Source organism: Phalangium opilio, unplaced genomic scaffold, assembly GCF_054372755.1.
Source record: "Phalangium opilio isolate 3A_F unplaced genomic scaffold, DU_Popi_V2 ptg000329l_1, whole genome shotgun sequence".
In the NCBI taxonomy this organism is placed as follows: Eukaryota; Metazoa; Arthropoda; class Arachnida; order Opiliones; family Phalangiidae; genus Phalangium; species Phalangium opilio.
In genome coordinates this window covers 3,106,998-3,134,186 of record NW_028324226.1, presented here as the reverse complement: position 1 = coordinate 3,134,186, position 27,189 = coordinate 3,106,998, and the positions used below count along the sequence as shown (strand labels likewise).

At 34.7% G+C, this 27,189-nt stretch overlaps 1 protein-coding gene across 1 annotated transcript in view; it reads left to right on the top strand.

Annotated features, from left to right (window-relative positions):
* The window catches only part of LOC149610321 (low-density lipoprotein receptor-like), a 62,543-nt gene that overhangs the window by 15,520 nt on the left and 19,834 nt on the right, over positions 1-27,189 (top strand). The window lies entirely within an intron of this gene.

Here is a 27,189-nt window from a genome sequence, read left to right as displayed (position 1 = left end):
CCAATGCCGTTTACCAATGCACTACCTAACACTACGAAATTTACGCGTGTCCAATTGAGCTCTATTTGATGGCAGATAAGCTTGATCTTAACACATTGTGCATCCCTTTAATTCAGCTAAGCGTGGAAATTAAATGTTTAAATACAACGTCCTTCAGCCAACACGTTTCTCGTGTTGTTTTCTAATACATTCTTGCATATTTAACCAAGAAATTAATTTGAATAGTTTATTTCTTCCTGACGCTGGGATAGAAATTTGAAAATATTTTCAATCTCTAAAAAACCCAATATTTGTAAACATTGAGCTTGGCACCATAACGCCGAAAAGAACGAGACTAAATCGACACCTGCCCCTGCAGGCATCTTTTTATCCTTTTTTAAAATCACGAGATATTGAGAGGAGTTCAGGATAAATTCACACAGAAGTCGATTAAATCAAAGTAATCAAGTTCGAAATTGTTAACTAGGTAAAGCTCGCCTAAACAATATAGGCTTCGTAATTCTTGCTATTGATGTCATTTTGAAAATGGGTCTTGAGAAATTTTTGGTTTTAAAATTACAAAAAGAAATTGTAATTTCGTTTTAATCCTTTCTTTATATTGAAATCAATCATTTATTTTCCATTTTTGAAGCCGAGCGAATGGGTGACCTTTGACCTAGCGTATCTCAAGGCCACACAATAATTGGATATACGGGAAAATAATGTATTCGCTAGTAAAAATTACGCTGAGTAATATCCATATAGGCGACTATATTTTATTTTTAATAATAATAAATTTTTATTTCTAATTTAATATTTAAAAAAAAGTTTTTAATTCGAAATATCAATATTTGCAAATCAAGTCGCCTGAAAATAGTGCTGGTTAGCCGCTTTATGAAACTTTAAATTGTCTTTAATTAAATAATAATTAGTAAATAGCTCCCTATACATTTTAAACAGGGTTCATACAAACCTGGAAAACAGGGAAAACCTAGAAAAATCAGGGAAATAGTTGAGAAAAACCTCAGGGAAAATCAGGGAAATAGTTGAGAAAAACCTCAGGGAAAATCAGGGAAATTTGTGTCAAACAGGGGCCGAGTAATTAAGCAAATGTTCATAAACATACTCTCCATAGGATTAACATTACACTATACTTTGGAGGCTCATAACTCTGGTTCTACTTGGGATACGAGGATGTCCTTTGAGTATGTTATTGTCCTATTTGCCCGCCATCCAACGATACAAAAAACTTAGGATTTCGTCAAACAGGGGCCGAGTAATTAAGCAAAATGTTCATAGCCATACCCTCCATAGGATTAGCATTACACTATACTTTGGAGGCTCATAACTCTGGTTCTACTAGAGATATGGGGATGTCCTTTGGTTATGTAATAGTCCTATTTGCCCCCCTCCTTCGTTAAGATTTGCTCCATAGGATACTCTATATACGGGAAAAACCTGGAAGAATATGGGGAAATACCTGGAAATCTCAGGGAGATTTGTTTTCCAAAAGTTGTATGAACCCAAAATAATTTCTAATGTGTAAAAAGTTTTATTATTTATAACATCGGTGGTTAATCAACTTCGTGTACAGGTATACAGGCATCCATTAGTGAAAACTAGAAATTATACGAAAATATTGGGGCAACCCTCCTTCGTCTCGTTCGCCTTGTAGCTAGCTAACTAGCTGCGTTACGCGTTGTGTATATATTATCATGTGAATATGTATATAATTATTTCACGCCTAACGGGTATTACCTTTTAATAATCACTACGTATGTACTGTACGTCTTAGGAATATTTTGTTTTCTTAATTCTTTAAAATGACGCAATTCCAGACGCCTATGAACGAAGCCCAATCCGGAAAAATCCAGTATTACTTTTCGGAAGAAGAAAAAAAATGACATACAATACCTTTCTATTTGAATATATTTAATTTTTTTTTTAATTAATAATTGGGCGGTGGCAGTCAATAGACCCATAAAAATTACTATCCTTTCTTCTTGAAGGAGAGAGGGATGGAGTGGTAATCGCCTAAATTCGCCTTACATAACGTTGCCCATCTACCCCCACTTACGGCACTAAAGTCCATGCAGCATCTTCAGCGTTTAGGCAGGGTCGTTTAGGCATGGAATCTTAAAGGACGCCCCCTCTGTCTTAACAATAGAAGCTAGTTCTGATAAAAATACAATGACGATACGTGGCAGCACTTAACTATCGCCTACCAAAGGGTTTAGGACGTGCGCGAGGTACACTGGGAGAGTTTCAGTGCGGCAGGTCACCCATCATCATTACCACTCCATCTTACCCAGGGCCGGAAATAAGCACAGGTCACTGGACATTGTCAAATAAAAGTTTAAAATGTCCCATAATTTTTCTAAAAACTAGGGGGGTCACTGGACATTTTGACCAATAAATTTTCCGTAGTTTTGATGGTTTGACTATGAAGATGCGACAGTATTTTTGCACACTCCAGTGGACAATGTCCTATAATTTTTCCAGACAAAGGGGGCGTCGTTGGACACATGTCCTGTAAGAATTTTTCCTTATTTCCGGGCCTGATCTTACCTTATTTCTCCCTGCTTTCCCTTGGTAATACTGGATTTTGGTATTGAATTCAGTTCGATTTAGTTCATTTGCTGCAGTTTCCCGAACCTGATTGTGTAGTTAATTAGAATATACAATATTATCTGGCATCTATAGAAAGAAAGAAAGATGCTGGGAAAAGATTCGATAAAAGTCAAAATACATTCTTCGAAATCAAAACATTCCAATAGGAAATAGTGTTACTTACACTTTAGCTAAGGAGTAATGTAATAAAAACTTGACCTCCTTTTTTATTAGGGTTTTTAGCGCGGTTTCTTTTAATTGTTTAATCGTGCAATTATACACAAAGTTATAGTATACCTCTACACTATATGGATTTTTAACGAGTTATACGATCTGTTAAGATTGGATTTTTTTTTTATTATTTATTTATTCGCTCTTGTCTAACTTCTTAAAAGAAAGTTAAGTCGATTACGAGTTGGAATCGCAACCTTAATCTTGTAAAGAGAGAGCTTGCTACTTATAAATCCCCCCATTCAGTACAGACGACGTTGTACAGGATTAGTTTTTATCAAGAAGCGATATCTAGTTTACTAGGGAGAAGGTATAAATTCGCCACATTTCTAGCTTTATCTCCAGTCCAAACGTAGGTCCGGAGTTAATCCCCGCCTCTAAATTACAACCAGCATATCATTGGTTCTTGAAATCTCACGTCAGCGCGACGCGAATGACGAAAATTACGTATTTTCCGATTGAGGAGAGGCGAAGTAGCCCGGCCTCCTTATACGCCCCCCTTGTATTTTGAAAAGGGGACTGGGACTATGGCGCGCGAATACTTAGGCATCTTATACCTTCTCCCTAGTAAACTAGATATCGCTTCTTATTTTTATTTATTTTTTTTTTTTGTTTAAGTCTTTCTGTCTGGGTTCCTGTGGAATTTGGTTTCTATTTATTACGTACGATCTTTGACCCTTTTATATTCATTCAAATCGGATTTAAATTATGTTTTAAATAATAAAAAATGATCGCGCTTATTCGATTCAATTTAAATATTATATTTTATGTAAATTTACTGTGGACTTTGAGACGGGGTTTTGGTTATCGGATTTATTTCTTAAAAATGTTTTATTGAATTCTATACCAGTGTTATTGCCTGGAATTTATCTCTTTTGCTTTAAAATAACTTCCGATTCTGATTTATTAACATCAGTGGTCATATTTAAAGGTCAAACAATGCTTGGAATGTTTTTATTTTGAATTCGAAAGGAGGTATAAAATAATGAATATTTCAAATTATCTGCAATATAAAATAAGATACGCGTAATCAATAAACAAGTCGGGGTTATAGATGACGTAGGTTTCAGAATTGTATAAAAATGATCAAAAATCGTTTAATTTTTTTGAGGGCATTTGGAAATTAGCTTATTTATTAATTAATAAGGGGGAATATTATGTACCTCTCTGCTAGTGTCAGAATATTATAAAAAGCACACTAAATTCCCAGCTACGCGGAGGCGATTCCCACGATTATAAGTGAACATGGTTGCCACTGGTCAGGGAAAACCTGGAAAGGTCAGGGTCGGGAATTTAAAAACGGGCCGAAAAGTCCGGGAATTTTAGCAAAGTCAGGGAATTTGATTTTAGTGGGTTAAATTTCTGGAGATAGGTCTATTGAAAGAGTAATGAAAGTTTCTCCTCATCCTCTCTTAACACAGAAAACTCTAGAGCAATCCTTTGTTTCTATGAAATATTTTAAACCATATATATCGATTAAAATTCAATATTTATGTTATCATGTCAATATTACCCTTGTATTTTATCAACATTCTTTTAATCAGTTATTAATCCACTACGCCTTAACCTTGGGAAGGTCGGCAATTTAATTTTAGGTTTTAGATAAAACCACACATCCCCCAGTAAAGCGGTTATATCCAGTTATAAGAGACTCTCTTGGAATTTCATTCCCCAACAGTCCAACCTTGGTAAAACATAACATATATACTTATACACGATTTAGTCATCACAGACGCCAATCTTAATATATATCTTATAAAACATTTGTTTCCTGATTTAACGCTGCTATAGTCTAGGCCCAGTAGTTCTTAAGCTAAGCTGAGAAAATCAACTCCCTATTTCACCCCCTTATTGAAAGTTTAAGAAAAATTGTTAACCTCCCCATGTGTCGTTAGATTTAAAACTAGAATCAATTACTTTTCAAGGCAAACTCTTTTTATTTTTTATTATTTTATTAAATTCCATAAATTTCTGGTTGGTTTTGGTTCCTTTAAAACTTCCAGAAGTAGAAGAACTTTGTTTATGTTTGCATTGCACATTATCTTTAAATTTATTTACTTATTTTTTAACACTAAATAATAGCTTGCCCATTATTATCATTTGTTAAGAGTACTACTGACAAATTATAGGTTCTTAAAACGCCTACTATATGATGTTGATGTTTTCTATTGAAAGAAAATGTTTGCGCTATAATCAAATAACAAGCGTGTGTTTATAACGATATATTGTTAGTAAATTGAAATAACAATACTTGAAGAACTTACTCTTATGGGTAGTACAGGGCGCCCAGAGGTCCTATAATTCCTATAAAATCCTATATTTTGAAAAGTGTCCTATTTTATCCTATAATTTCACAAATCGTCCTATAAAGTCCTATATTTTGAGAATTTTGAAGTAATTAATTATAATCCCTTAAGAAAAACCTCAGAAAATGTCTTGTCTGAGATTTTAGCAGAGCCCCAAATTTGCGGAGCTCGCTTCGCTCGCTCCGGTTATTTATGATTTACTTAATGTTAAATTTAAACAAATTAATTGGCTAATTTTTATAACAATAACAACTCGTGAAAAAATTATTCGACTGAATTTAGACTGGTTTTCATATATGTTCGCCTTGTACGTTATTGCAAATGGTCAGGGAAAATTGTGGAACTTAGTCAGCGAAAAGCTGGAAAAGTCAGGGAATTTCATTCCAAAAATTACGAACCCCGTAAAGGCCCAAATTCTAGTTCAGTGGATTTTTTAAAAAACAGTAAACATGATACGAAAATAGTTACTTCTAATCAGAAAAGCTTCCTTATACATTAGAGCCAGTATCAAGTCTTACCTACCGCTCCCTTAGAATATGAATATAAACAAAAGAAAGTCAGAAATAATATACTATTTTGTCGAAAAAATAGAAAAGAGTAATAGGTTCCTAACTGTCTGTTTGTGATATTTTCACAGAATAGATATCATTTTGTTTTACCAGTGGTCCCTTTTTGGTTCCTACTTTTAAAATTTAGGTCCTTATTTTACCCTATTTTTATCGTGAAAAGTCCCTTTTTCCCCCATTTATTTTTGAGGTTTTGGTGGGAGCCCTGTATGTGATATAGTTGGTGATATTTTTTTTAGCAGTGCAAAGGCGTATACTATTTTAATTGAAAAATTAAGCAGTATTTCATTAAAATTGGTCGGTTCTGGTTATATACTAGTCATTTAAGAGTCCTATATTATCCTATAATTTCATGAATCTGGTCCTATAAAATCCTATAATTTCGCCTAGCGAATCCTATTTTTCCTATTAAAAATTTCTCTGCAAGAGTTGGCGCCCTGGTAGTACGAATTAACATAGACAGACATGGGCAGGGTTCATACAAACCTGGAAAAATCAGGGAAATAATAGTTGACAAAAACCTCAGGGAAAACTCAGGGAAATCAGGGAAATTTGCGTCAATCGGGGGTCGAGTAATTAAGCAAAATGTTCATAAACATCCCCTCCATAGGATTAACATTACACTAGACTTTTTAGGTTCAGAACTCTGGTTCTACTAGAGATACGGGGATGTCCTTTAACTATGTAATAGTCCTATTTGCCCTCCTTCGTTAACATTGGCTGCATATACGGGAAAAACCTGGAAATCTCAGGGAAATTTGTTTTCCAAAAGTTGTATGAACCCTGATGGGTCAGAGATGGCTATCATTTATAGAACGGCTGATTTTAGTTGTAAAAGAAATTTTGAAAGCGGACTTCATTCATGTTGTTAATTGAAAAACTCCCTTCTGAAAAATTATCCTTGTATTAAATTAAAACAGGATAATATGTAGGATCCTGTTTTTTAACTCCTAAATCCGTTATATTTCGATAAAGTATCGACTTTCGTAATTTACTAAGGATGGGGAACTTTAATCAGAGCTTATTTTCACTGTCCGGTGTAGTGGTGTTTAGATTGAAGGAAATTTGTTACCAATTTTACACCTGTAAAATCTTTAACTTGCATTGGGCATGTAGCTATTCGCGGATAATTAAGCTCTCTCGTAGAGATATAAAGGGGGATCAATCTTGATTGCATTGCAAACTCTTCCTGGAAATGAAAAATGTAAAGGGAATTGTTCTGGCCTTGTAGAAAATTTTTACGTAAAGTATTAATTTTTAGACTCCTAAATTTACGATTGAGTGTTCTAGTACATTTTCATAGATGTAGATGTAGTAGAAGTAGTTGTTGTAGTAGTAGTTGTTGTAGGATCTCGTTCGTTCGTTATGAGGGGATTGTGGTAGGTTAGGTTGTGTCGAATAGCTTCAATCAAGCGTACGAAGGGGCTTTATTTTGGCTTGAACCATCCATTTTGTTTACTGTTTAAATAACAAGGTCTTAAGGTTATGAATTATATGCTACAATAAAATGTGTCCAATAGCTTTACCCACGTTAATGGTGGGGCTTTATTTATTATCCATATTGTTTACTAACTCGGATTGTGGTTGGTAGGTTAAGCATTGTGAACTGGACTGTGGTGTTGTAATGTTAAGGTTATGAATGACACGTGTCCAATAGCGTTAGCCATGTGAACGATGTGGCTTGGTACCATCTTGTTTCCTGTTTAAATATCAAGGTCTTGGATTGTATGCAGTGATTTTTTCCCCCCAAAAAAACTCAAGAACACGTTACACGTAGAGAGCAACTTTTCCCAGTTTTTGCGATGGTTCAATTCACATTCTGGAGTTTCTTCTCAACTTAGCTGATTTAACTTAACTATACACGCTTCCGTTTTATTAAAAGTTCCTACACGATAAATTCTGGTTTATTCATTCCTCAAATTTCACAACCACAACGATATTGTTAATCTTACTTCCTTTTTTGTGTGTGTGTGTGGCGTGATGTTGTGAATTATTGTAAAGAAAGAATTTGGAATTTAAAAAAAAAAATTAAGCGGACGCGTTAAATTTTCGTCCCCTTAATTATAGGATACTATACTAAGTTAGTTTTTCAGTTAAATAAAGGTTTCGCAAGGCCTTATTTGCTACATCGTTTAATTGATTAAGACGAAACGTTTTTTAAACCAGGGTTCAAATGAACGTAGGCAAACATGGAAGATCTGTAAATAGCAGGGAAATTTCTATAGAGGCAAATAAAACTCGGGGAAACTATCATGAACAATCATGGAAAATTATTATTAAATATTTTAAGACATGGCCGAAACTTGACCATGAAATTCAATGCTCAATGGTGCCCGTCAGAAAATACAGGGTTCGTACGGAACCTGGATAAGTCAGGGATGTAAAGTTTTTCCCTAAAAGTCAGGGATAGGTCAGTGATTTCGTTTTGGTATATATCAAACCATGCTTCGAGAAATGCTAAAAATATGGACCAGATGTGAGGTTGAAGTGGCCTCTGGTAAACACCTTAAAAATGGTCAGGGATATTGGTAATTAAAATAAGTGTATATTTTACACGTAGCTTACTATAAAAGTTTGAGGAATAATCAGCAATGTACAATTTGTAAATGCCATGGCCTACGTGTTGATGCAAATCGGCAATTATAGATAGAACACGTGCAATATTCGTTTCCCAGTTGTCATTATAAAAAACGTGATATTTTTTTCGTGCCTGATGACGTCACAACAATTTTGGGTGTAATTTCAATCACGTGCAATTTTCTATTCTAACAATGCACGTGATTGAGATTACACCAAAGTCTCCCATACTCGTTTATTTATAACCCTTTTTTTTTCTTTTTGTCCCGAACCTCGAACCTCCTCTGTAGACATTTGTTTCAAATAACTATAATAACAGGGATAAAATTCAATTTCAGTAAAATGAGCCTTAAATGACGTCAAGTGAATACACGAGATAGATTTCGAGGAAAAAAAGGAAACTTTTTCTTTTGGTTAGAATATCAATCTTTCGGAACTTAACTTTCTCTAACTCCTATTCCATTTTTTTCACCAATTGACGTATCATTTCTGATTCTTTAAGGCGCCGAAATTTTATTCAAGGTTTTTTTTTAGTCAATTATTTAACAATAGACCGAGTTTAGTAACTATTCTAAATATTTAAAATAAATCACTTTAAAGAAATCCGAAGCCGATTAACTCCGAGGATTTGTACTTTAGATTCTCTTAAAGGGATAGTCAAGCAGACTATTCTGTTTGTCGATATGCTGTAACTGCTCTTGGATGTCTTGAGTTTGGCGCTCTCTTATAAGCCAAGCTTCTGGGCGACAAGGTTTTGGGAATTCGACAAGAATGCCTCTTGCCAGCCGGAGGTAACTTGACCCCATACACATCTCCCGTGACCTACAAAGTAAACCTCATTTCCTTCCTTGATTAATCATATACTGAAATCTGATTAATCGCATACAGAAATCTGATTAATCGCATACAGAAATCTGATTAATCGCATACAGAAATCCGATTAATCGCATTATGAAACCCGATTAATCACATACTGAAACCTAATTAATCACATTATGAAACACGGTTAATCACATACAGAAACCTAATTAATCACATTATGAAACCCGATTAATCACATACTGAAACCTAATTAATCACATTATGAAACCTAATTAATCACATTATGAAACCCGATTAATCACATACTGAAACCTGATTAATCACATATATGCCGAGGACCCTTATAGGGGACCCAATTTGCATTGAAACCCTAAATTAAAAAAAACTACTCCTGAAAGTCGTACGATTTATACTTTACTAACCTTGGTACGATATAGTTTATAAATGGAGTCAATATTAACAGGCGAAAGAATCATTTCGTAACTTCGGTTTAATATTATCTTTTTTTTTATTATTATTGAATTAAATTAAATTTCACTTTCTCCAATTTTGTATTTATTTTTATTTTTATATTTTCATTGATAATTTTTTTAAAATGCCCTGAAAACACACGGAAAAAGAAGATGGCGTGATACATATTTCCATTGAATTTGCATAATTTTATTAAATTTGATTAGTAGTGAGCCTAGACTAGACTTTATGGTCCCATACGAGAAATTTAATATACGCCGATCAACTTTCTAATTTTATATATCTTGTTAATGTAGCGTAAGCGGTAATCATTCGTAATCGTTGTATAACTTTATCTCTTAATTGGCAGTGTAATTAAATTTATTTAAACGATTTTGTAATGAAATCAATTAGACCTAATTTGAAATTTGTAATTTGAATTTTTTTTTTCTTTGAAGAATTTTTTCCTTCTTTTTATTCTCCCACAGTTCAGTTCATAGCGAGATTATTATAATTTTCTTTAACACTCGTAAAGACGATTAACTAACTATTAATATTTTCGACAAATATTTCCTCTTAATTTTTATTTCTTTGCGTACAAATCATGGTCATACGATCCGTAATCATAAAAATTAATATTATTAATATTACCAGGGATAGATTTAATTTTAGAAGTAGGAATGGAGAACGGTTAGTATTTACTTGAATTACTTCAGTCCGATTCATAGCTTAGTATAGAGCTCCTCCCTCCAACACGTAACGAAAAGTTTAAATGATCTTATTGGCTCACTTAAACTACGTTTTGATGACGTTGCTGACCGGGACGGTAAAAATACGTAATCCCTTTTTACCTCTGTCGCTATGACCCGCCTCTTCTTTCTTCCCCCCCCCTCGTCCCGGGAAGGGGGTCCAGGACTTTGACGCGCGCCCAGATTACTCTGTTCTCCATTCCTACTTCTAAAATTAAATCTATTCCTGATATTATATTAAATTATTATAAATATTATTTTAAATTATTATAAATATTATTTTAAATTATTATTATTTTTATAATTATTATTTCAAAAGCTGCCAAGTTTCGTAATTTAATTTTATTAGGCAAATTTTATTAGTAAAATCTGATGATAATGATGTAAGAATTTTCTCATTTGCGTATCGAAAATCATTTTTGGTGCTGGTATTCTCATTCTCAAGGCCTTCATTCCTCTATTAATTAAAAATAATGTTTAGTTAGACGTCATGGTAATAATTACGTGATTTAAATAGTCAATAAGGTACTTTAATTTTGTCTTTTTGATTATGAAGAAAAGGGTTAATATTAGAGTTTTATTAATGCCATTATTTCTCGGGAACGGCGCTTGTAAAGGGAGTTTCTGATAGGTTTGCAAATAAATTTGAAGGGTGACATGTTCTTTTGGTCAAACTGAGTGGAAAGTTTCAAAGAACATGAATGGCGCCCGCAACATTTAGTTAGGGAGATATGGGCTACCAAACGTCGATTGGCCCCTAAAACAAATTAAGGAAAGAGTCACATTGCACATGTGGAGTAAGACATGTCAGTCTTCAATCTAAGAAAGTGTTTGAACCTTTATCTAGCAGAAGTGTACTATTAAATGGGTAGCAGTGTACAGCGTACGCTGGTAAAGTTAATTACGCCACATGTCTGTTTGTATATCCTTTGTTTTTGGGGCTAATCAATGTGTTGGGAGCCCATATCTCCATAACTCCATAACTAAATGTTGTAGACACCATCCATGTTCTTTGACACTTTCCACTCAGTTTGACCCCAAAGAACACGTCACCCTTTAATTTATGGCAAAAAGACTTATCCAATGTGCACACGTGACACGAGTCGAAAATGTAACTTGTATTATATAACATTAACATTTAGCAGTCCGGGGAAATTAACCGTTTACGAGTTATGAATGATAAGTCTGTTTTACGGATGACTCCTTATAGAATTTCGATAAGACATTTAAATATGATTTAATATTTAATTATTCGTTATATTCAGGACTTTTCTTTAATATTATGAGCCCCGTTGTAAGCGAAACGTTATTTCTCACCTTAGATACATCAAAATGTATACCTCATAATATCCTCATTTTTTTTCTAATTACATTTGTAACTAATTATTATAATTTATAGTAGATAAGATTATTTTAGTTCCTGAGTAATTAAGCATGGCGTTCATCAGTAGGAAGAATCAATTAGACGCGTTTTTTTTCTTCTTCTTCTTTCAATCGCGACTTGAATTACGGATAAAGATGAAAAGATGAAAAAAGAAATTAATTTAAAATTCATTTCTGTCTGGCTCTATAGAATGTAATATTAATATCATAAAAAAATTAGGTCGGGGTCTCTTTTCTTTGCCAGAAGTAAACTTGCTTTATGTCGTTTTGTTCTCACACGTATTTATAACCGTAAGTTTATAAGATAAGTTCCATAAGTATGATACTACCTATACTTGGTAATGCTAGAGTCTAGAGACTTACTGAGAGCTAGTTCGAGAACCACAAGCGAGAATTGACAACACTCGCTTTTGCAGTCCATCTTACTAAGCCTTTGACAGCGCCCAGTCACCAGGCGTCGCTTTACCTCGAATCTATGACCTACGTCACTTCATGACAAGCTCCAGTTTGTAACCAGTGAAAAACTTATCGCCGACATATCTTATGAACGTATAACTAAAGATTGTTTAGAAAAAATGTTTTTTATGGGCGAAATGACTTGGGATTCGCTTGAGTACCGATTTAGGTAGTTTTTTGTCATGTCTTGGAGACATCCTTTATACTTTACTTTTGCCACATATGATATTGATAATAGCATTTTATTATGCATGTGGTTTGGACTTCAGCAGACTTGAAACGAAGTGTGTTTTTAAAAAAGGAAGGCTGATGTAAGAATTAGTCCATTTGCATATTACTATATTTGGTAACTTATTTCTGATTTGAAGGTCGCTTTGTTATAAGATATGTTTCATAAGTAGTGCTAGAGACTTACAGCTCGAGCTAGTTCGAGAACGACAAGCGAGAATTGACTACACTCGGTTAGTTTTGCAGTCCATCTAGTCCCATTTAGTCTGTACTAAGCCTTTGACAGCGCCTCACCAAGCGTCGCTTTACGAAGGTGAATCTATGACCTTCCTCACTTAATGACAAGCTCCAGTTTGTAACCACTGACAAACTTATGGAACAATCTTAAGAACTTATGTTAATAATAACGTCAAAATTGACAAGATCAAATTAATGAACTTTGCAAATATTCACTATACACAAACAAAATAATTGCACGTGAATTCAAAATCCCTGATTTTTCTCAAGGTTATCTTAACAACCTGAAACTGGGCTTTAACTAATTACACTCGTTCTGAAAGAATGAGAAACGGAGAGATTCCACCAATATTTAGCATTCTAAGGTTTATTTCTACCTTAGTAAAGCCTTAACATCATTCTTCTCCGGGGTTTCTGAAAAGTATAATAAGGGGCCCCTGAAGTTTATTTTGGTACACGTAGAAGAAAAAGTTTAGTCTGGAAAGAACGGAACACTCAGCCAAAATGTTGTGTTTTGTACAAGGCTAGGCTCCTTAGGCTTTGTAATTATGAAAGACACGGCTAGAGAAAATCTTCCCTAGTTTTATTTTTAGAATTGACATTAGTGACTTCACTAACGAAATACTTCTTACGCCCTTTGAGTGGTTTTATAATATAAGTATATTAATTTTCAAAGTTATCAAATTATTCTGTTTATATTTATTTGCTAGTTACAGTTATTTTTAAAAACGATAATTTACTGATTCAAATTTTTAGGAATAAATAAAGTTGCCGTTCTGTTGGTAATTTATGGTAATTTATTTTTTCATGGACATGTATATAGTCTATTAAACTACGTTTAATTGTGGGCACTTTATATCTAATGAGAAATTGAGGGAAAACTTGACTATATACGAAGTAAAATGAGCTCTGGCAGTTTAGTACACTTAAGGCCCTTTCAGACGATACAACGTTTTAACTCATTTAGATGAGTCAAATTGAGTTGAGTGAACTATAGTTGAATCACCAAGTAAAAATTTATTACTGCTGACTCAACATTTTTGACCCATCTGTATAGTTGAATCAAAAGTTGTATCGTCTGAAAAGGCCTTAAGTTTTACTCAAAAGGCTTTGACTCAGAGCTGCAAAATTAGGAAACATTTTGGTAATTTACCACTTTCGGAGCGACCGAACGAGGCTATTACAGAATTACTGCAGTTAGTTAAACCTATAATGGGTCAAGGAAATATTGACAGCTTCTAACCAATTGATTGGACAAGTCAAATACTCTTCCATTCACAAATATACTTCCTATAACGTCACGTTAATCGATTTCCCTCATCTAGCTCGTTGAAATCTGAAAGATACGTAAATTTTTTTATCGTTTGGCTATTGGATATTGCTTGTCAACACCAAAAAAGCTTAATTAATTAATTTAAAAGGGTCCAGACGTAAAAGCAGAAAACCGACAAAGAGATTAGATTGCAAAAATTTGCAGTGTTGATTTTCTTCTTGAGCGATAAATGTTATATGCATTTTGGGTTATTTGTTGATAAGATAGGACGTTTCTCTCTCTTTTTTTGAATGGCGAAATAGGATCCCCTTGTACAGTCAGATAGACAGACACTCTACGCAGTGCGTTGCAAAAAGGGTGGTTGGAGTTGGACCGAACTACAGTGGGATGGTTCTATGTGAAAGCGATTTTGAGTCGAAAATGTCACTTCAGGGATAGATTTAATTTTAGAAGTAGGAATGGAGAACGGTTAGTATTTGCATCAGTCCGACTCATAGCCCAGTATAGGGCCCCTCCCTCTCTTTCATACCCCTCCGTCCCGTGGAAGGGGGTCCGGGACTTAGATTACTCTGTTCTCCATTCCTACTTCTAAAATTAAATCTATCCCTGGTAACTTCTATGGCCAATTTTACCATAAAGGACACTCTAAAGTAGTTATGATTTACAGTATTTTATGGATGACCTCTTTAAATTTAAATCACAGCCTTAAAGACAATTATTTCTAATTTAATTAAGGGGTCATCCATACAACCCTTTAAATCATAACTTCTTTATGGGCGTCCCTTGGTGAAACATTGGTCCTAGAAGTTACATTTTCGACTCTAAATTTATTTCCCATAGAATTAACCATTCCCATCCCACTGTACTCCGAACTTACCACAATATTTGAAAACCCCCGGTATGGCTTTATATGTAGATAATACAGTTGTTATCTTTGTGTGTTTGATTTTTTGTGAAATATTATGAAGTTTTGATGCGGTTGGCAAATAAAAAAGTCGTGGTTGATTTTGCTTAGTTTTATCTTGATTAGCTTATTTTATAGCACGAATTCCTACGCGATAGGAAGAGCCAATCAGACTGCTTTAAATGTTCTAAGTGGCATCTCTCCTTTAAAATCATTAAAATAAAAATCGTACTCTATCATCACTCAGATATTTCATAGACCCAAGGACTATTTAGTATAGTGTCTACATGTACAGGAAACTCTGCTCGGGTTTGAAACCTTTTAGAACCCACCATGGCAACCCTTGGTAATAGTATAGGGCGCTGTCGGTTAGCTGTGGCAAGGGACCCACCTGTAAACAAGCCACAGGTTTAGTGTGTAAATACCTTCATAGACAAAGCTTAGATTATTATTATTAATTAAAACTATATGGAGAACTTAAGTTGTTGTCCAATGCCTCGGGCCAATTAAGTCTTACTAATTTATGTTCTTGGCCCAATAAACAGTCGAAGCCAAGACCAAATAAACAATAAATAAATAAATAATAATTAATTTTAATGTGTAAAATAATGATACAGGTGATGTATTAGCAAGGTTTTACACAGTTCGAATTTACAAAAACTGTTTCATCCTTTATTTTAGTTTAATTTAAAAGAAATAAATAAAATGGGGTTTAATATTTTAATATTTCAAAAATTCTTGCAAACAATTTACATTATTTTAGTTCACCTTTATTTAAATGCGTCTATTATTTTAATTTTTCAATTTTAGCTAACCTTCTTTGAATAGATATAAACTGATAAAATCTTGATTAAAATTTTCAGTCATTTTATTTATAGGCGTATTTTTAATTATATTTTGTTGGAATAGGTTTCTGGACCTAATTCTTTAGTTAGGATCATAAAAGTTTGAGTTCGCTGCAGTCAAATTTCGAAAGTCTGAAATTTGTAAACATATTTCAACACCAAAGTCACGTGGGATAATATTAAAATTAAAAGTATAATTTGAAATAAAAAGAATACATTTATTTCCTTATGGATGTAAACACGATTATATTCGCAACAAGTGGCGGAAATAACCTCACGCTTCCATACATGGTTGTAAGAAACTGTTTTCATCACTCTCGCTTCGCTCTCTTTAATTTCCCTCTTCTCAAACTTCTCTTATCATTCAAAAGTAAACTCCGCTAACACTCTTAGAAAATGATGATGAAGAAAAAATTGGACCTATGTTCCCAATTAAAACACATTAAGTTTACCAAGAAGCGATATCTAGTTTACTAGGGAGAAGGTATAAGAAGCCTTGGTATTCGCGCGCCATAGTCCCAGTCCCCCTTTCAAAATACAAGGGGGGACGTAAAAGGAGGCCGGGCTATTTCGCCTCTCCTCAGTCGGAAAATACGGAATTTTCGTCATTCGCGTCGCGCTGACGTGGGGTTTCAACAACCAATGATATGCTGGTTGTAATTTAGGGGCGGGGATCAATTCCGGACCTACATTTGGACTGCTGGAGATAAAGCGAATTTATACCTTCTCCCTAGTAAACTAGATATCACTTCTTGGTTTACTTCAGACACATAGTTCTCTTCCAATCATGCCATAGTTTGTCTCTAACTCGATTAGGTCCGAGGTCAGTCTAGGCCTAATGGTGTTTTGTTTGTTAAAATAAAGAGGTTGTGTCTCGTGACAAATGAATTAAACGGTATTTAAAAGGAAGCGTAATTCGGGTAAAAAAGAATAATATAAAAAATTAGCTCGTACGCGGTTTCCTTTCATCTTTAAATTATTCACAATTTAAGAGGAAAATTTCACTCTTTATTTAAGAATTTTTCTTGGCTATTTATTTGCGGGTCACTTGGTTCGAAATCCGAAGAAATAACTTAATTTTCGTTTTCTGTTATGTTATATTATCGGCAATGTGCATGGTGTTTCTGATAAGTTTGTCATATATTAAAGGGTGACATATTCTTAAGATCAACTGAGTTGAAATTATCAAAGAACATGGATGGGGTCTACAACATTTAGCTACGAAGATATGGGTTCCCACTTCCCAAACTATGATTGGCCCCTAAAACAAGGAAATAGCAACACACATGTGTGAAGTAATTAGCGTTACGTTACCAGTGTACGCACACTTCTACCCATTTAATAGTACATACACTTCTGTTATATAAAGGTTAAAAAACGTTGTTAGATTTAAGACTATTGAAGGCTGACTATTGTTCTTATACCATATGTTTATCTATTTCCTTGTTTTAGGGGCCAATCAATCTTTGGGAGCCCATATCTCCGATGTAACTAAATGGTGTACACCCCATCCATGTTCTTTGACATTTTCCACTCAGTTTGACACAAAAAACACACATTTTAATATAGGGCAGACTTATCAAAAACACCCTGTATCTTGCATAAACATAACCAGAAACCTTTTACGGAACTAACCGAAAACGCATACGTACTGCACTTTATTTATTTTGAAATTCTCTGCATTGCACGGTTGAAGTACGGCCGTGATATATTTAGTTACCTGTTTGTCATTGTTAACGTGTTTACAATCGTTAGTTCAAGTTGAAGGGAGTGTGACACACACGTCACTAAAGTCCCCTGTGCTTCTTGGAAGACAAAGAAAGTTCTTTACAAGTTGCTACTAAAAAAATGTTAAAATTGTATTTTTACACAAAAAGTTTATTTATTTTAAATGTTTTTTAAATAACCTTCAAATTTGTATAGTTAAGGTTGTATAGGCAAAGGATATAACTATTTGTACTTGGAAATTGACTTTATGTACTATTATTAACATTTATTGGATATAACTTAATGGTCACCAATTTTAAAAATTGGTTTTTTAATTTCTTAGAAACGCCTATAATTATACTTAATTTTAAGAAAACCAGCTATAGTTTATATTATAGTACTTTGAACTTTTTATTTTTTCGACATTTAAGAACTATATTAGGCTTTGCATGCAATGACCTCAGGGTCAACAGAAATAACTTGTATTTTTATGGTTTTGTTTTTCTATTCAGTTTGGTTATTTAGGGTGATTTAAGTATAATTTCAAGTTATTGTCATTTACTTATTTTTACTTTCAAGTAGATTTAACCCCTTGTTGAACTACAGTTCACAAATAATACTATATTCGTTCCAATACGAGGCTTAACGTAGGGTATTATAATCCGCCTTAATATTTAGGCATAGTTTTACTAGATCATAATAATTTATGGTGATTATATTTTCCACAAACGCAGAGAGACTCAGACTCCACATGTTTTGCTTAAAAATTGTCAACAAAGACCCTCAGTAATGGAGGCAATTAAGAATGGTTAAACATCACTTTTACTCGTACTTGTAGCTACAAGTACATGCTTAATCTCTCTATTAAATTCAAGCTAACGTATATTAAAATTTTCATTCATAATTGTGACTTTTGAATAAGAATTATTGGACCACTACTACTTAAAAAAATAAGCATGGGCGAATACTCGAGTAACACGAATAACTCGATCGAATATCGAGACGAATAACCGTCTCGATATTCGATAACCCCCATTTCGGGTATTCGAACGAATATCGAATAGTGAATTTTACTATTCGGGCCTACTATTCGTTAAATATTCGACTAACTATTCGTTAAATATTCGATTAACTATTCGTTAAATATTCGATTAACTATTCGAAAAAACAAAAATATTAACCCTAAAAATGTTTTAAAAAAGTAATGGCAGTTACACTTTTTAATGTGTAAGTTTCTATGGGAAAATATGCCTGAAGTGCTACTACTCTATAGCGCACCTAAATTCTAAATATAATTTAAATTGATTTTAATTAATCCTTCTATTTCTGACTATTCGATAACTATTCGATAAGGGCAATTTTAAGTTAAGCCTAATTATTCGATATTCGGTTCCCAAACAACTATTCGTCTCGTTATTCGATAAGAAAATTTTTCACTATTCGATATTCGTCTCGACAGTCAAAAACTGGTATTCGCCCATGCTTATAAAAAAAGTTCATTTAACGAAAACTGCAGCTGAATATTCCTGGGCAATATATCACCATTATTTTAATATTTTTCTTGAAATTTGAAATTAGAAAGAGCGTGTAATCATAAGTATATAAGGTATGTTCCATAAGTATGGCTCTTCCTATGCTTCGTAATGCTAGGGATTTACTTAGAGCTTGTTCGAGAACGACAAGCGAGAATTGATGTACTACACTCGGTTAATTTTGGAGACCATCTTCCTATTTAGTCTGTACTTAGCCATTGACTGAGCCTCGCCAGGCGTCGCTTTACCTCGAATCTATGACCTACGTCACTTCATGACAAGCTCCAGTTTGTAACCAGTGACAAACTTATGGAACATATCTTATGAACTTATGGTGTAATATAATATTTCAAATTGAAAGCGTGTTTTTCATCTACAATATCAATCAAGTTTATCGTGTTGGGCCTCTCCGTTTAAAAGTGCATGGAAGTGCCACGTTAACTGTGCTGTAGAGTGACCAATTACAGTCACCACACAACATTACGTCATGATTTGCTTCAGAGAGGGACCTCACGCGTAGGCTCCTGTAAAATTACTTTAATTTTGTAGACGGACACAGGGTGGGAAATAAGAATTTTTTGAAACTGGACATTAGGCCAGCGACCCCCAGGTTTGGAATAAATAAACTGGTCCATAACCATTGACCAGGGCACGTCGTCTGCAAAACTAAACAAGTGGATAATTAAAATATTTGAGTTATTGTCTGAACTCTGGTTACCCTTGAATTTTCTTAATGGTCCCGTGGACCACTGACCCCCCTCCGGTTTAATTTTGAAACTGGATCAGGCAATTTTTTGAACTGGTCATTTTTCCTGTGCCACCGCCTTATTTCACCGCTGGTTCCAATTTCAAATATTCATTATTTAATTCCCTTTTTTCGAAATAAAAACTAAATCCTTTAACCCTAATATCTTCGTTTTAAATATTTCTTAAAATGTTTAAAATCTAAGTAACTTTTATTATTATTTTAATATTTTTATTTCCCGCCTATTTTTCCAACAATCTGAAACTCGCGCCTCAATTTAGCGGAATTTCTCGCGTGATATTCAAAACAAAGAAAGGCCTTTATTACCCACGCGCGTGTTAGGAAATCGTGAGACCCTCTTGTGTTCTTATTTTGGAGCGTGGATGGGAATGATGAATAATACGGGGGCCTCGCATCGCTCAGACAGCCAGCCATGTGCTTCTTTAGAATTTTGAAACGACGTTATACGCTTGATTATAAGATACCGGCACAAACAGCGGACTTGACTACCGTTTACTTTAGACACGTCGTCGTGAAGGTTGTAGGAGGCTGTTTAAATCAACCCCATTTTCATTTATTATACAGGGTGTTTCTGATCAGTCTGCTCTAATTTAAAGGGTGATATGTTCTTAGGGTCAAACTGAGTGGAAAGTCTCAAAGAACATGTGGTATGCAATATTTAGTTACGGAGATATGGGCTCCCAAACATTGATTGGCCCTTAAAACAATTAAGGAAATCTAAGAACGTTATTAAACCCAAGGATAGATTTAATTTTAGAAGTAGGAATGGCGAACGGTTAGTAATTGCTTCAGTCCGACTCATAGCCCAGTATAGAGACCCTCCCTCCAACACGTAACGAAAATTTTAAATTATCTTATTAGCTCACTTAAAGTACGTTTTGATGACGTTGCTGCCGGGGACGGCGAAAATTGCGTAATTCCTTTTTACCTCTGTTGCTATGATCCGCCTCTTCTTTCATACCCCTCCGTCCAGGGGATTTTGACGCGCGCCCAGATTACTCTGTTCTCCATTCCTACTTCTAAAATTAAATCTATCCCTGTTAAACCTTTATCTGGCAGAACTGTACTGTTTAATGGGTAGAAGTGTACAAATGCTGGTAAAGTAAAGCTAATTACTCTACATGTTTTATTACTATTTCCTTAATTGTTTTAGGGGCCAATTAATGTTTGGAAGCCCATATCTCCGTAAATAAATGTTGTAGACCCCATCCATGTTCTTTGACACTTTCCACGCACTCAGTTTGACTCTAAGAACACAAATACGCCCTTTAATTTATGGCAGACTTATCAGAAACACCCTGTGTATATTAGTTCCAAATTGTGTGAAAATTTTAAACAAAAAATAAATTTGTAATTGGGGCGGTTGAGATGAAAGATAAATATATTGAAATTGTGTCGTCTATACCTTTTGCTTTTGTTGCAATTGTTTCCCATCAGAAAGATAATAAAATTAACAAATCCTGTCTGTTCACTTATGAAAGATGAACAGAGTTTATGGGAATTTAATATCAATATTGTTTTTCATTTGAAATATTTTGTTTACTCTTTAGTTCTTTCTATTAGTCAGAATCAGGGTATCAGATTATCTTCCGATTTCTTAAAAACGATTTATCTGTAAGAAACTAATCACATGCAGTTGGATATCTTTGACTTTTCTCTGTAAAAGAATGGGAAGGGTAAAAACGAACGTGTAATTTTCAAAATATCATGAGATCGATATGTTTACGATGTATCGAATAACAATTTCTACACATTGGATAATATCGATTTACTATCGATACATTTTTATTTTGTTAGTAAATCTAACCCTAAAAGGGCATCAGGCCCTTGCTGTAGGTTATAATTATGGAACCAGTGTACTAAATATTAGTGAAATCAGTTGAAACACGTGGAAGTTATTCCATAAATAAAGGTTCTTTTACATTTGGGAAAAACCTTTGTAAGTGCGGGCCTACTACTTAAGAGTAACGTCCCTGCAAAATTTCAGAATTCTAAGTAAAGCGGTTTGGGCTGGGCGTAAGTCAGTCAGGACTTCAAATGTAGCTATAGATGAAAATATTGTTATTTGTTATTCATTATCCTCACTTCACAAGCCGTGTTTACGCTATAAACACTTTGAAACCGTTTATGTATTTATTTATTTATTGCAACTCGAGGGATAGGGTTGTGAAGCCGCCAGGGCTTGGGTACAACCCCCCCTCCATGCTGTTAAAAACGAAAATTTAGAAAAGGTCACCGTCTAACCCATCAAAAATAATAACTGCATTTTCTCTTATAAATCTCTATGGTTAAAAGCAAAATGTAGCAATTCGACCTTTCCAAAACGGTTGAAAACGGTTTCGAAGTGTCTAGTATAAAGCCATAGCACGTATTATTTAGTTATATTTGAAAACAAACAAAAGGTCTACCCCTTCCCGCTCAATTCACTCTTGTTTAGTGAACAAATCGAGTGAAAGAGAATTAACAGACAAACGTAAAATACCCTATAGCTCCGAACTTGAAACGACTCTAACCGCCTCGACCGTGATTTTTGTTTATAAACAAACAGAGGAGGCTTTAGTTTATTTATTTTATAAAGTAGTTAAGAGGGAAGGGTATTCGTCAGTCGACAGTTTAAAGGCCGACTTCCATCGAAAAGAGTTGTAGCGAACTGAAAACCGAGCATCTAGACTAACAATGGAGTGACCGTGCCGGAGTAAAAGATGGAAGGGTTCTAGCTAACTGAAAGCCGTGCAATGTGGTTCTAGCTAACTGAAGATACGCAATAGAGAATTTCCTTCAGGGGAAAGCAAAAATTCGAGAGGAAATAAATTTAAAAGGATTTCTATTGTTCATCTTCAGTTCGCTAGAACCACATTGCACGGCTTTCAGTTAGCGTGAACCCTTACAACTTTTGACCCAGCGGGGCTTCGAAAATCGGCACGGTCGCTTCATTGTTAGTCTAGATGCTCGGTTTTCAATTCGGTAGAACCCTTTTCGTTGGAAGTCGGCCTTTAAGCGAAATGAAGGATGAGAAGGGGTCGGATTCGCGATGCACTTACAGTTTTTAGCCTTTAAACGCCGCTGGTATTTTGATGTCGCTGGGAATCAGGTGGCAAGCGGCCAGATATTAAGTGTATGTATGGTGACCCACTATAAAAAGTGAAACAATATAGGCCATAAGAGCGAGGCTCCGTTACATTTATTTCAATGCAGTTGCGCGTTATTGAAACCGTTATTTTAACTGTTTACGTGTTTACAGACTATAGCTTTGGCGTATACTGGTGACGTGAAGAATTAGTGTCGCTGGAAAGAGAGTGAATATATGTTGACAAGTGTTTTCCTATAATACTTGTCGTGTTAAATTCTTTTTATAGTCAAATTGAATTGATTTCACGGATTGACACTTTGAAACCTTTTATTGATTTTTGACGAAGCAGAAATTGTTCAGTGTACAGGGTGTTTCTGATAACTCTGCCCTAAGGTGCTTAATTTCGTTTTAAAAATTATAAAGGTACTAAGTATGTTTTAGTCCTCTATTAAATTATACCACGCACCTATATATATCAACTTTAACATATTGTATCCCAGGGCCAGTTTATACATATAGCCAGCTCTACAATTTTGAAAGAGACACTTTTAGTTTTAACCTCGGGGTCATGGGGGTCAGAAAACCGTGGAAGCACATGCTTTTCACTCTTTGCTAATGTGTCTCCTCTAAATCGTCTGTCTTCACCCTCAAATGAAGTGAAGATAGAAAGCTTTCATCCCAAGGGTGATTTTAAAGCTTTTAGTTTTAAAACTCGGGGTCACGGAGGTCAGAAAACCCTCGAAATACGCTGTTTAATGGTAAACGTCGGTAAATTAATAAAGTAAATGATAACTTCGTATAGTTTTTTTTCAAACTTATATTTTGCGAGTATTAAAAAAAGGTCATAGATTAAACAAAAAGTATACGGCACATTGGAGTTTGCTCACTCCATGTAATAAGAGAAAAACCCGCTTTACATCTCAGAATAGTGTCGACCCCCTCTCTGCTTATGATTACCTTCACGACCGTAGCTCATATCAGGGAACACGCTTGAATAGGCTCAATAGACCATTTCGATGTAACTAAGAGGGTAAGACTCGGGAATAAAACTCCGCCTTCCACATCGCTTTTGTGCGCATGCGCTGTTGTTATTTTTAATCATGAGAGTGCACAAAGATGGCAGAGTATTAACCCCTTGTATACCCCTTTTTTACGTCGAAAAGGTCTATATAGTACCAGCAGTAACAAATTAAGAATCGACGTTTTGAGTGGCCACCATAGTATACTATTTTCTGTAAACTTTTGGCTTAAAATAAAGCTCTTCTCTGATGGGTTGGGTTGGTTGTGATTAGGGGTTGAGAGAGGAAACTCCTTTGTTTAACTCGTTTTATATGGCGTCGAAAGTATACTTTGTGTTTTAACAGGGATAGATTTAATTTTAGAAGTAGGGATGGAGAACGGTTAGTATTTACTTCAGTCCGACTCATAGCCCAGTAAAGAGCCCCTTCCTCCAACATGTAACGAAAAGTTTAAATTATCTTATTGGCTGACTTAAACTACGTTTTGATGACGTTGCTGACGGGGACGGCGAAAAAATACGTTATTCCTTTTTACCTCTGTCGCTACGACCCCGCCTCTTCTTTCATACCCCCTCCCCCCCCCCCGTCCCGGGAAAGGGGGTCCGGGACTTTGACGCGCGCCCAGATTACTCTATTCTCCATTCCTACTTCTAAAATTAAATCTATCCCTGGTTTTAACTATGAACCTTTGGTAATTACAACCTTTTAGAGATTGTTGAGTTTTTTTAATTTTTATGATTTCTTATAGAAGCATTTTGATAGCCATAAATTCACCACGAGCATTTGATCAATTAAATTTTATTGAATTTTTCCTGGTGTGATTCAAGAGTTCCAGACATGGATGGCGTGTACCATATTAAAAAGCCCACCACTTGACGCTTAATATTAAAGATCCGTCGTCCTACATTCTAGCTAGCGCGTGTAAGGAATTCTCTAATGAATAGAAGTTCCAACTACTTCTTTTTTACAAGTGGTCTATAGCGTTCAATTCATCTTAGCTTTAGAATATCAATAAATAATATCACTCCACCAACATTTTTCTATAATTATTGTCTATGCCATTATAAGCGTCCCTACAACATTATATTTAGTTCGTGGCGATATTATGACGCCAGCAGTATATAATAGGCTCCGGATAAAGAAGCGTAAAGGGGCCTCTTTTCCACGTTTATCAGAAGATTATCATTTGAAAGATTATTTGGAATTTTTTGGGTTTTATTTCAAAAATTCGTACGTAACATCTTGTTGTATGATCGGTTTGCTTCTTGGCCTATCTCATTAGCATATCTTTAAATAGATTAATTTCTACAGATGTCTGCCTCAATGGGGATGATATCTGTATAGTCATTTCCAATGGCAATTTTACAGATAAATTTAAATATATTTTCCAATGGCAATTTTACAGATAAATTTAAATATATTTTCCAATGGCAATTTTACAGATAAATTTAAATATATTTTCCAATGGCAAATTTACAGATATATTTACATATCTTTTTCCAATGGCAATTTTACAGATATTTGAATGTATCTTTTCCAATGGAAATTTTAAAAACATCCTAATCAGTGGCAATTTTACCAATATCTTATATTTATCAGTGGCAATTTTACCAATATCTTATATTTATCAGTGCCAATTTTACAAATATCTTTATCAGTGCCAATTTTACAGATACCTTATCTTTCCCAAATATCTTACCTTTCCCAATGGCTATTTTACAAAAAATATCGTATCTTTTCCAATGGCAATTTTATAAATATCTTATCTTTTCCAATGTAAATTTTACAGATCTATGCGTATATATTTATAAAATGGCAATATTAAAGATATCTTATCCAATATCATATTTTCAGATATCTTTATATAGGCCTATATCTCATCGCCAATGCGAATGATACAGATATCATTCTATTAATTTAAAAGAAAAGGCCCTTAAAATCTTATAGATAAAATAAAAATCTGCAAATATCTCCTTTATTCATGATTATATTCAGATATCTGAATGTATCTCGTCCCAATGACAATTTCACAGATATCTAAGTATCAATTTAAAAGGCACTTGAACCATCTTTTATAGCTATAGATTGGCTAAGATCTCGTTCAGTAGCTCTTCTACAGTATATTTTATAGTTATCCGAGATATACCTCTACCTTGTTCGGTAAAAAGACCCCTTATCTGTAAGTACGTAGGTATAACGTCATTGCCCTACAGGTATCTTTCTATACCTCAAATAGTTTCTTGTTCAAATACACAACGTATGGAATTTTTACTTGGAAACCTAAAGGGGAACAACGGCTCTTTACCTTTGACAGTATTTAGGTTCTATCAAGAAGCGATATCTAGTTTATTAGGGAGAAGGTATAAATTCGCCACAATTCTAGCTTTATCTCCAGTCCAAACGTAGTCCCGGAGTTAATCCCCGCCTCTAAATTACAACCAGCATCCCATTGGTTCTTGAAAACTCACGTCAACGCGACGCGAATGACGAAAATTACGTATTCTCCGACTGAGGAGAGGCGAAATAGCCCGGCCTCCTTTTACGCCACCCCCCCCCCCTTTGTATTTTGAAAGGGGGACTGGGAATATGGCGCGCGAATACTTAGGCATCTTATAACTTCTCCCTAGTAAACTAGATATCACTTCTTGGTTCTATAGAAAGATAAAGTGGAATGCCAACTCCCTATAATGAACTTCTGTTATCGTATTTTTAGAAAAGAATATGTTAATTTAATTCGTGTTGAATCAAAAGAACAGAGGCCTCTCTTGAAGATATAAAGGATATATTTTAATATCTTGGTATAAAAGTCTTATGGGACTAGAAATCCACGTTTATACTACTACCTATTATCCATTACACTCAGTACCTCAATCGGATTTACTCATAAACGGAGCAGCTGTACAAATTTATGTTTACACAACCGTTCCAATAGTTGTATAAGTTTCCTAGAAATAAGCCGGGAAAATATGTTTTTAGCGCGGTATTTACTGTACAGGGTGTTTCTGATAAGTCTGCCATATATTAAATGCTAGCTTTTACCCGCGACGTTGCTCGCGTGTAATAAGAACTTCCATCAAAATGATATAAAGAATGGGTAGATTTTACTGATGAATAATATTTTTGTAGCACCCTAGGAGCGAAGGCACTCGGCGTTACCCGTCAGCCCGTCGGGACATTTTTTATTACTTTTCACGCGGACATTATTCCATAAAGAAGGGTTTTTAAGCTTTTGGCCCCCATTTAAAAAGATGGCAACAAATCGAACCCAAAAGACCATTCAGCCCGTCTATAGTCTAAAGGAAAGCAGTGTACTAAATATTTGCGAAATTGGTTGAAAAGCGCGGACTTTGTTGCATAGAGAAGATTTTTTACGTTTCTAGGCGCCATTTATTAAGATGGCGGCGTATTGGAAAAAATCTTTCTTGGTACGCGCCTACTACTTATGAGTAACGTTCATAGATATATATACGGGTCTAGAT